This window comes from Polypterus senegalus, chromosome 6, assembly GCF_016835505.1.
Source record: "Polypterus senegalus isolate Bchr_013 chromosome 6, ASM1683550v1, whole genome shotgun sequence".
NCBI lineage: Eukaryota > Metazoa > Chordata > Cladistia > Polypteriformes > Polypteridae > Polypterus > Polypterus senegalus.
Window position 1 is genome coordinate 694819 of NC_053159.1, and position 10728 is coordinate 705546.

At 54.5% G+C, this 10728-nt stretch overlaps 1 protein-coding gene across 3 annotated transcripts in view; it reads right to left on the reverse strand.

The window, feature by feature from the left end:
- Window positions 1-9242, reverse strand: part of LOC120530706 (microtubule-associated protein 2-like) — a 126134-nt gene extending 116892 nt beyond the window's left edge. Inside the window, exon 1 of one of the 3 annotated variants that reach the window (XM_039755170.1) lies at window positions 8990-9242. The gene's annotated coding sequence lies outside the window, so the exon portion shown is untranslated. The remainder of the gene's footprint in view (window positions 1-8989) is intronic. The other 2 variants (XM_039755161.1, XM_039755160.1) reach the window with 2 other exon arrangements.
- Between the last annotated feature and the right edge of the window lie 1486 nt (window positions 9243-10728).

Here is a 10728-nt window from a genome sequence, read left to right on the forward strand (position 1 = left end):
GAGGAGTGGCACCCAGACCCGCCTGCCAACAATGGCACCCGCCACAAGATTAACAGCTTAGTGACAAACAAGGATGGAGTGTCCTGACAGATGAAACCTTCTGGCCTTGATCAAGTCGCCAACCCAGACATTTGTTTGTTTAAGGAAGTCGTCAAAAACCTGGGCACGGGGCTAACCATCCTGTGCACAAGTCACGTGATGTTGATGTCACCTGTCACAGTGCCAGCAGTGCTGTGGCTCACCAGCCAACATGGCCACAGTCAGGAAAAGATCACTTTAGCCAAAATGTCAACAAGTCACTGTTCCAAAATGGGGACAGGGTGACATCACCGTCACAATGATGACCTAAACAAAGAACAACAAGTGAAGCTGAAGGACCATCGGCATGTCTGACTTCACCAAACGTCACCTCACCACTTTGAAGTGAATTTGGCAGCACAGATTTTGGGTGGTCCACCAAATGAACAAAAGAAGAATCACCACCTGAGAAAACTCCTACAGCGCCAACTTGAGGTGACACCCAGCCCTGCACACCTCAGCTTGAGCCGCACCAGCAGCACGTCGGTTGACAAATTAACAGGAAACAAGGAACATCATCCAAAGTGACAAACAAAATCAACGTCGCTCTGCAATGCCCGTCTGAGTGCGCCTCCCTCGAAAGCTTCAGCGCTGGCATGCCATTGGACGTCCTCAAACACACACCATGGAACTGCATTGTGGGTGCCACAGCAGGCCTCGACCCTTAAACGGGCGATCCTGCCGCCTACGCTACTCCTCATCTCCGACTCTAGTGGGCCTGTCCGAGGTGTTCTTGTTTGATTTTTCATGTCTGTATGTTCGTTTTGTGCGGTGGACTGGCGCCGTGCCCAGGGGTTTTTTTCCTGCCTTGTGCCCTGTGTTGGCTGGGATTGGCTCCAGCAGACTCCCGTGACCCTGTAGTTAGGATATGGCAGGTTGGATACTGTATGGATGGATGGATGTTATTTTTGTGGTGGTGTTCTTGGTTTCATTTTTTATGCCAAAGGTTTACCGTCATCCTCTCCCCTTATGGGCGTATTTTTGAGTGTTTGCAGCTGCTGAACTGAAGCCTGAGCGCCATTCTGGGCCTGTGCCCACCAGAACACCTGCCTTTGAGACTGGGGACGGGCACCCTGGGATGAGTAAGGCCTGTGTCCCCCCGTCTTGATCCGCTGACGCAGCTGAACGCTGATGTAGTGGCACCTGAGACACTGGCAGAGAAAGATGGAGGAGTTATGGGCACAAAGAAAACCCACTGTGGCGGTCTCACATGATAGACTGTAGGTGGTGGCCATGACAATCAGTCAGCAGTCACAGTCCCTGGTTGGCGGACATCTGAACAGGTCTGTATTGGAGGAGGCATGTTGGCACTGGCGCAGCGCCATCCTCTAACATGCAGCAGAACTGCAGACCACCAGGGGCCCAAGCAAAGTGGAGCTGAAAAAGAGCGCAGGTATGGCAAAGCTGCCAACTCTCATGGGGACGGAACAGAAGACCCTCAGTCAGCTTTACTTACAGGCTGCATGAGGGTCTGACGTCCTGTCATCAATCGTGACCGACGTGGCCGAAAAGAATAAAATCAAACTGCTTAAAGCGAAAGGGGGCCTGGCACTGTCATTTGTACCAGTAGCAGCTGTGCAAAGTGACATTTGAGGTCAGTAGCAGCAGAGGAGCAGCTGAAAGGCATGATGGGAAATTAGCAGGCAACGGAATAAAAGTCCAAAAGCCTTAGTGCCAGCAGGCGCGGGCAGGGCACCTCATAAAGAAGAAGTGCCAAGAGCGCCAACAGCAGCAGGAGACGTGGTGGGACGAGTGTAAGTGACAGGAGCTGCGATGGCTGCACCACATGGAGTTTAAGGACGAGACAGAAGTGGAGCAGCAGCAGAGATGATGTCACTAGAGGAGGAGTGTCACCATGAGTGGTGGCACCAAGGCCAGCAGCAGTAAAGCAGACAGCAGAAGCCCCATTACTAGTAGGCGTGATGGTGGTGGCATTACCAGGTGGAGCAGTGCTAGTGTCAATCTTAGAAGCAATCAGTGGCAGCAGCAGTAATGGGCACCAGTAGGCATGAAGGTAGAGCCATTGGTACAAGCAGTGATGGCATCACTGGAGGAGGAAGCCTCAGTATATTTGGGTCACTGCTTCTAGTAGCAGTTGACCCCATGACACAGTGCAGTGACATCCTAACTTGAATGCCCTGCTAACACAGACAACCCACTGGTATAACGGCAACAGACAGAAGCAGCACGGGCACTGCCAGCTGGGTGGGTATCAGGGTTAGCAGCAGACATGACAGTCTGGCACTGCACTGATTGCCCAGTGGCACTTTTGTTAACAGCAGTGTCAGCACAGACAGGTGACATTCACGGGTAGGCAGGGCACCAGCATCCCCATTACATGCAGTTCTAAGCTAGGCTGGCATCAGTGGCAGCACAGACATGGATGGCATCAAGCGTCCAGACTATATGACCACAAGATTGAGGGCACCAGAGCAGCACATCGCCAAACATCGGATCGTACTAAAGAGCTGAGTGACTTTAAACATGGCACAGACACAGGATGGCACCTTTGCCACAAGTCACAATGTGAAGGTTCTGCCCCAGTAGGCTGCAACTGCCACTGCTGTGAAGTGGAAGGAGAAGCAGCAGCTCAGTCATGAAGTGGTGGACCACACAGACTCACGGAGGGACCGTCAAGGGGTGAAGTGGGTAAAAGTGGCATCACTCACAGCAGAGTACCAACCGGCCTCTGGAAGCCCCATCAGCCTGAGAACTGGGAGCTTCATGAGACGCTGAGCCCAAGATCTCCATACAAAATGCCAAGCGTCAGCTGGAGTGGTCTAAAGAACGCTGCCCACCACTAGACACTGGACTGGCACATGTAGGGATGAATCACACTTGACCCACTGGCACTCTGATGGAGCAATCTGAGTTTGGTGGATGCCAGGAGAACGCCAACATAAAGTTTAGTGGAGGAGGGATGACGGCCGGGTTTGGGCTCAGCCCCCTGGTCCCCAGTAAGGGGTCCCGCTGATGCTGCAACAAAGACACTTTTGAGGACTGTGTGCCCAGGCCTGCATGTGCCCCTGAAGTCCAGAGAGAAGCTGAGGATGTCAAGGGATGAAGTGCCACGGCGACTGCGAGGGTCTTCACCTCCAGCACAGGATGCCAGGGACGCAGCTGATGGCACCGACGCTAGACCACCTCATTGGTGCTCCCTCCCCAGCTGTGACGTTCGTCCTGCACCCCAGCACGGATCCCAGTCCTGCCCAGGGCCATCCTTGAGGCTGCCCTGGAGTTACTGCTAATAGTCCAGTACTGATACCAGTAACGGCACCAGGACTGCCAGTCCTCAGATGTCAATTCTGCACACCCGCTGTGCCCAAAACCAAAGAGTACAGCAAAAAAGAAAAAGGCAGAGCGCCAGACGGAGCTGCCAGCCTGCTTGGGGTCTTCTTGTGACAGGTGGGTTGTGCCACACCCAGCTTGACGCGTGACTGCTTTTATGGAACTTGACAGCCCTGCCTGGTCCCGTACCCACATGGGGTGCCGCCCACCTGCGCGTGTCTCTGCTGGGAGTCGCCAGTGCCACACCCTTGTTTGCAAGTCTGGTTCAGCTGGTTTAAAGGTAAAGCCGTCTCAAGATGAGGTGGGTGTGCCCGCTTGGCATACAAGAGCCAGTCAGCCAGTTTGTGGCCCCTCAGACACTTCACCAGGTAATTTCACGTGAACACGGGTAGACCCCAAACTGCATGTGAGGTGGGCACAAAGCTGTAAACCATCCTCTAGTGATGCCAGTCAGGTCAACTGAAACCTGTCAATCAAACCAAGTTACGGGTGTGTGGACGGAAACCACGGTTAGACCTGCCACCTGAACATCGAGGTGGGGTTGAAGTGTGGTGACTGCCTGGCACACTACCACCTGGCACACCACAGCATGACCAACATGGCGGTAGGAGGCCAGGCCCTGGTCCCCCACACTCCCTCCAGGGTCTCTGCTCCGTACCTCAGACTCTTAGGCCTTCCTTCTGTTGTAGAGTGGTCAGCACTGGTCTGAAGCCCCCCATCACCATCAGACAGTGATGAAAAGTCTCGGTGACATAAGGACATTTCAGCCCAGCAAAGCCCACCCAGATCACCAAAAGAGGCGATGGCCATCAAGCCCCCGTGAACTCAATTAAACTAAAGTGAAGAAGACAAAGCAGACCCCTCAGTGACGGGCACTCGGCTACTTTAAGGTCCTCGCTGGTCACCACATCTCAAAGCACATGAAGATTTAAATGAAGGGGTCTAGGTGGGCCCAGCACGTGCACGTGGGCACCAGGAAGGCTCAACCTGACCACGCCAAGCAGAGTGGCCCCCTAGTGGTGAACGTGGCACTACCCACAACACCCGAGAGGGAAAGGCGCTATATAAAAGCAGGCAGCGACTGTGTCAGTCCCCTCTTTGTACCCTCCTGAACAGGTCACTGTCACCTTCCAGAGCCTGATGACAGACATTCAGAGACAACTGCACTGGAAGTGGTGATTACTTTGGGGTAACAATTGGCATGGAAAGGCACTATAAGTGCAGACCCCCTCTGAATGAGTCAATTCACCTTTACGTATATGCAAAACAGAGAAAGGCGCTATAAAGAATCCTGGAATGAGTGGCTCAGTCAAGCCCCCCAGTGACATTCACTAAGAACTTGTGCCATGGGTGGGGGGCTCCTCTAAAGAAAGGTACTATATAAAGTCACTGACCCCCAACATGACCTGTGTTTGTTCTGTATAGCGCCTTGCAGGTGGGCTTTGTGACAAATGCTGCCGTCCTGGTCAGGGGGCCACAGGTGTCACGTTAGGGACAATTGCCATCTGGCAGCCTGCCCTTCCATTAAATAAACAGCACCTCCCATTAATAGCTGGCGGTGGTCTTAGCTCCACCTCTTCCCTTAAATTAAACGGCACCTCCCATTTCTAGCCATCTGTCATTTATGCCCCAGCCCTGCCCACCAGGAGCCCCCATTTCCAGTCCCTCACACCTCCACAGTCCATCTCTCCATCCATCATCTGAACCCTCTTGCCCAACGGCTCATGCCCACCACAGAACTCTCAGGAGCAAAGCAGGGGCCACGCATTTGACGTTCAGGTCTTTACTGAGATACAGAAGACCACCCCATAGAGCCCGTTTTCCGGTGGTCCTAACGTGTGTAAATCAAAACAGTGGGCTCTGTGATGCCACGCAGATCTAGAGTAGACAAGTGGGCAGTGCCCTCTGCTGCACTGGTCTGAGGACTTGGGTTGCACTCTTGTCCCAGTTGTGTCCATTCAATAACATAAGTGCGGCCGTGTTTGGGGGCACCCTTGCTCTGTGGACCCTCAGTCCACCTCAAGCACTAGCAGAGCCTGGGCACCAAGTGACCTGCCGAGGGTGGTCCGCAGTCAGCTGAAGTGGCTTCAGCAACGACGTCTCACGGCAGGGCTAAGCCCAGGTGCCCACGTGCACGACACCTCAGCTGAGTGCTACAAGCCCCCTCAGGGTCAGTCGGCACCCCCCTGCCCAATGGACGGCCTCGCTAACAGTTGGTGGCGCTTGTGATTAAGGTCACGCCAATTATCCCTTGGTGATTACTGTAACCTCAATCTACGCTGACGTAATCGCGTTGTCCCCAAGAGGATGACGGCGACTTGGCCGCTGAGCTGACCCTCTTTGTCACTCCCCATTAGATATCATTTGAGCCCACCCTCTAATCTCAGGATCCTGTTACACAAGCGGCGGGCACCTCGCGTTCAGCGCGCGATCAGATGAAGGCCGGCCAAACGCGTTGGAGGGGCCATCTCAGGCGGGTCTGTGTGCCCCACGTAAGAGCAGAGACTGGCACAATGCAAACAAACAGCCTTTATGGCGCCTTTCAGTGGTCCCTGTAAAGATGAAGGGCGGTTCACTCGGACCCCCGTCCCCGGTTTCATGTTTACAGTGCACTTCGGTGGGGGGGCTCTTTCTTTATCATTGCCTTGATGCCAGTGCTGCTAGTGATCTGGAGGGTGTGGGCATCTCCTGGGGTTCAATGGCAGGGAGTGCATGGTGAGGATGACCACCCAACAACTTTTGAGGGCAGGGGGCACACTGCATGTCCGCGGCAGCTCAGGGTGACCACCATGAACGCAGCTCATCGCCCCTCGAAGGACACGACTGACTGAGGAGTTGAGTGAACGTCTAAAACTAAAGGGTCAAACGGGGGGCTTCACTGGACAGGACCACCTGAGTGTCACTTGGGGTTCGATGGACTGACATAAGAGGGTGGTCCAAAGTGAAGGCGCTACTGTATATTAAAGCTCCTCCCTCCTCGCCTCTGCACAGACGATGGCTTTGTGTCTCGTGTGCTTCACTCTTTCTTTATCATTGCCTTGATTGGCGTTCCTTTGATGCCAGTGCTGCTAGTGATCATCCTTCACAAGCCGGGCACCCTGATATTGCGTCTGCCCATATAAATGCCAGTGGGTGGTGGCACAGCGCTGAGCTGTTAATGTGCCACTCGCCCTGCTTTTGCTCTTGGGCGCCCTCTTGTGTGTCCCCCCCCCGCCATTCCTCTTACTGGTTTTGCTGGCTTTGCCCCTTTGAGTCCGTAACACTCTTGGTTTTGTTCAATTGCTGTCAAATGGGCCAGGGGTCCTAACAGCTCCCCTCTCCCATTATTCAAGTGTAAAATGTGGGGGTCCGTTTTGTGGAGCTGGCACACTCTGATTTCCTAAGCACGCATTATTCAGTCTGGCCGAGATTTCAGTGGGGGTCCCACGGCCTTCATTTACCATTTCAACCACAGTGAGCTCAATGATGCCCTCCAGGCTGTCCTACTGGTAGCATGGTGCCCAACTGACTGGCACTTGGTGCCCCCAGCCTTGTCCACCATGCGGCACTCCTGAGGGGTCTGCTGGGCTTGGCCGCGACACTTTGAACACATGATGGCCGACTGACGACTAATTGAAAACGGTTGTGCCCGCTTACTGCCATCAAATGGAGCCCCCCACATGGACAGGCAGTGGGCAGCCAGACTGCGGCCCCCCACAGGTTTCATTTTCTCCGTTTTCGCGTTCCACTTCCCGTACCCCGACTCTCAACGTTCTCCTTCTCTGTTCTCCACATCCCAGTGATGATCGGTTTAACGTCCCCGCTTGTGCGCTCGGTGAAAGAAAGCCTTCAAACTATATGATGCCCTTTACTGCCAGTCACCACCAGTGCCACCGCCATTCTGCCATCTCAACGTCTGTCCTGTCCCAATTCAACTCGGGGTCGGGGTGGGCTAAGCATCAGGGGAACCAACCGGGGCGGGATGCCAGTCCATCACAGCACAACATGGCCAGACTCTGTGAAATGTGCCAACCTCGGCTCGGGCGGTCCCTACAAATTTACAGAGGACAAAGATGGTGGCGCTAAGAAGATCAGCTGAATGGCACAGTTGGCGTGTGGAGTGGACGCGGCCTACGAGAAGCTCACACTTGGCTGGGCCGCCTGGTTCACGTTCTTTGGCTCCCAACTGGCAGACGAAACTGAGACCTTTAAGGCGTAGTAGGCAGGATCCTGAACTTGGCCTGCGTCGTTAGAACCCTTTGGTGTTTATTGTTATTTATGCAACCCCAGACTTGAATAAAGAAAGAAGTTGTGAGAGCGCGGGCGGGCAGTGGCCTGTTGGCATGTCCAACGTTGTCCCTTCCTCAGGTACTTTAATGTCCCCCATGGTGACTCAGCTATGCAGCACGGCAGGAATCCCAGAATTCATCGCAATTCCCGAGAGTGAAGTGCACGGCCAGAGGTGAAGCCCCCCCACCATGATGGCAGACATTAAACGCCAGACGCTGAGACCGCGGCCATCCAGGTGGCTGTCACCACCGACTGGCTGGGCTCGACTGCGGCTGCCATTCGTACCGTTAGTGACACACAACGAATGACGGAACACGCGTGGAGCGCACAGGCGAACAAAGACGCCCACAGGGGGCAGTGGCTGGCATTTCGTGCCCTTCTAATAACCCTTCACGGGTACAAGGATGATGCGGAGAATCAGAATCACGGGGATGACAACCGGAGGGCCGCCCGGCTGGCATGTGCCACATGTGTGCCCTGTAATTAGCGCGCACGCAAGGGCTCACCATGGCATGTAATTAACTTTTCAGCCCTGGGAGGAGCGGCGTTCTGGCAGGCCGCTGTTGGGGGGCCTTCATAAAGCGACAAGGACTCTCGCAGTGGCGGTGTGTTCGAGTCGAGCAGCGACGTACGTGAGCGGCTTACAAAGGGGGCAACAAAAAGGCAGTGGGGGCGGGGTGCGCTAAGACCCTCCGAGCAGAGGCGCCACCAGTACCGTGGAGTGAACCGGGTGGGGGGGTGTGGGGCTCACAAAGGGACCGTGCAGGGACACAAAGGGACGGGGTCGCCGCGCAGCCTGCCGCAGGTCCACCGCGCCGACCACGTCAGTGTCTTTGAATGCAAACCGCCGCCGTCTGCTTGGCGTTCTAACCGAGGAAGAAATCGCAGAGCCGAGCGCCTCCCAGAGAGAAGCCGCACCGCGGCGCCGCCGGAATGCAAATGAAGTGTCCTGCGAGCAGCGGGCACCGAGCCACCAGCGGGGTCCCAAACCGCAGCCATCCATCCACTAGAGCGCAGCTCGGCTCAAGCGGCGGACTGTCGCTTCGCTTCGCTGCGCCGTCGTGTCTGCGCTCTCAGCCTCCACACTCGTCCATCACAAGCAGACAATGGTGACGCGGCATCACTCGTGTCGCAAAGAGCAAGCCGACACACCGGCGCTCCCACCAGTTCTTCTCGTCAGGCTCCAATCGCGCTCCGTACCTGCTGACCGTTTTCTCTCCCACTTACATTACTTTGAAACTGTTTGTTTGCTGCAATTTAACTGTCGCTTCGAATCAAACTCATCATCTTATAAATGAAAAAAAAAAAAAAAGAAATCAAAAATAAATAACAAACCCCCAGGAAAAATACGTACCTGTGAACGCGGTGCGATCAGCCGGCGACTCAGCGCGGTGTCCGTCCAGAAAAGCCGCCGCACAACTCGAGCCAGCGAGCGAACGAACGAACGAACGAGCGAGCGAGCGAGCGCGCGCGCGCGCGCGTTGACAGCTGCGACTCCGCCCCCTCGCACCGCGAGCGCGCGCCCGAACAGCAGCCCTCCGAGCGATGTGCACGAGGGCTCGCCGCCCGCAAGGACTTCTTTTGTGCGACGGCGCCGCGCACTTCGAAATCGCGCATTTTTAAAGAAGGAATTGTGAATTTATTCAAAGAAGCGGCGCAGCGAGGGCACCGAGGCACATTGTGTTTACAATTCGTGGAAATTGAGTCAAGTGCAGGCAATCAGTTACCAGCTTAAATAAGAAACACACGGCTAGAGGCCCGAAAGGCGCTACATAAGATAAGCGGAGCGGTGAAGATGAGATGAAGCCGCACATTCTCTTCTTCATTTCCTAACACAGACGATCGCTTTCATTTTCTACCTCCATTTCCCTTTCTAGTCTCGTTATATGTTCTGATCTCGTTTACTTTATAACTGTTATATAGCGCCTTCTAAATCCTCTTTTACGTTGAACTTCCCAGATCTCTCTTACCTGTTATGACTCCCAATGCACAAGCGGACAGCCCGACCCCTACAGGGGTTAACAGACGTTGTTCCTTTCATATAGCGCCTTTCTTATCTATTGTAGTCATAATCTTGTCACGTATTATCCTGAAATTCGTTTATTTTCGTGTCTCAGGCCGCCGTCAATCCCCTCTACCACATTTCTTATTACAGATGTCCTTTCATTTTCTTATATAGCGCCTTTCTCTGTTATCTGTCACGTCACACCCCTCTATCTTTTAAAGAGCGCTTTTCCTGTCTGCGCCTATTCACTCTCATTGGTGACCCCTCGTAGCCCCCCTTTTACGTGACACCTTTGAGCCAACTACTATATAGCGCCTTTCACACCTCTGCCACTCCTCGTCCTCGTGCCCCTGCTGCTGGTCTTCCTGGCACAGAGACGGGGTCTCTGAGGGCATCACGAGGGCCTGTTGATGTGGGGGTCCCTTCACTAAGCCCATTACTGCCACTTTTTTCAGTCTTTCCCACAACGCGAGTGGTCTCTGGGTGGCATGATGGACACGAGGGTCTCCCAGCACAGCTGGGACTTGGGGCTGAACGCAGCGTGAGAGCACAAGGCGTGTCTGGACTGATGGGCAATGAGATGGTAGAGGGTCTGCTCTGATGCTGCCCTCCAGACCCCCCGAGGTGGCAGGGTGCTTTCTTGTTTCGTTTGTTGAAGTAAACGACTTCAGAAGTGAAATCCACAAACAGAAACTGCCAAGCGTGTGGACGCCTTCCAGGTGAACCGACCCACCCTCCCGACTCGGCCACTGCAGACTGTGCCAAAGATGTGTCACCCTGGCACCCATTTGTCTCTTTTCAAAGATGGTCAACTTCTGAAAGTGACCACTGAGACAAGATGGCAGGTGCCACATCAAGTGCTGCCACCCCCGAGAGATTAGCATCCTTCACCCCAAATGTGTGCCCAAGAAGTTGAAACGGGGGGATCAGACAAAGCGGCCACGTCACCCCTGGCAGGTCCAGCATGTTGTGCCATGAAGTCCCTGCCTGAGGATGAGCCCAAATAAGGCATTGGTGGTCTGGAAGCCCACTTAGCGTGATGGGCCCTCGGGGGCTCAGACCCTCACACCTGCTCTCGGCCGCCACGT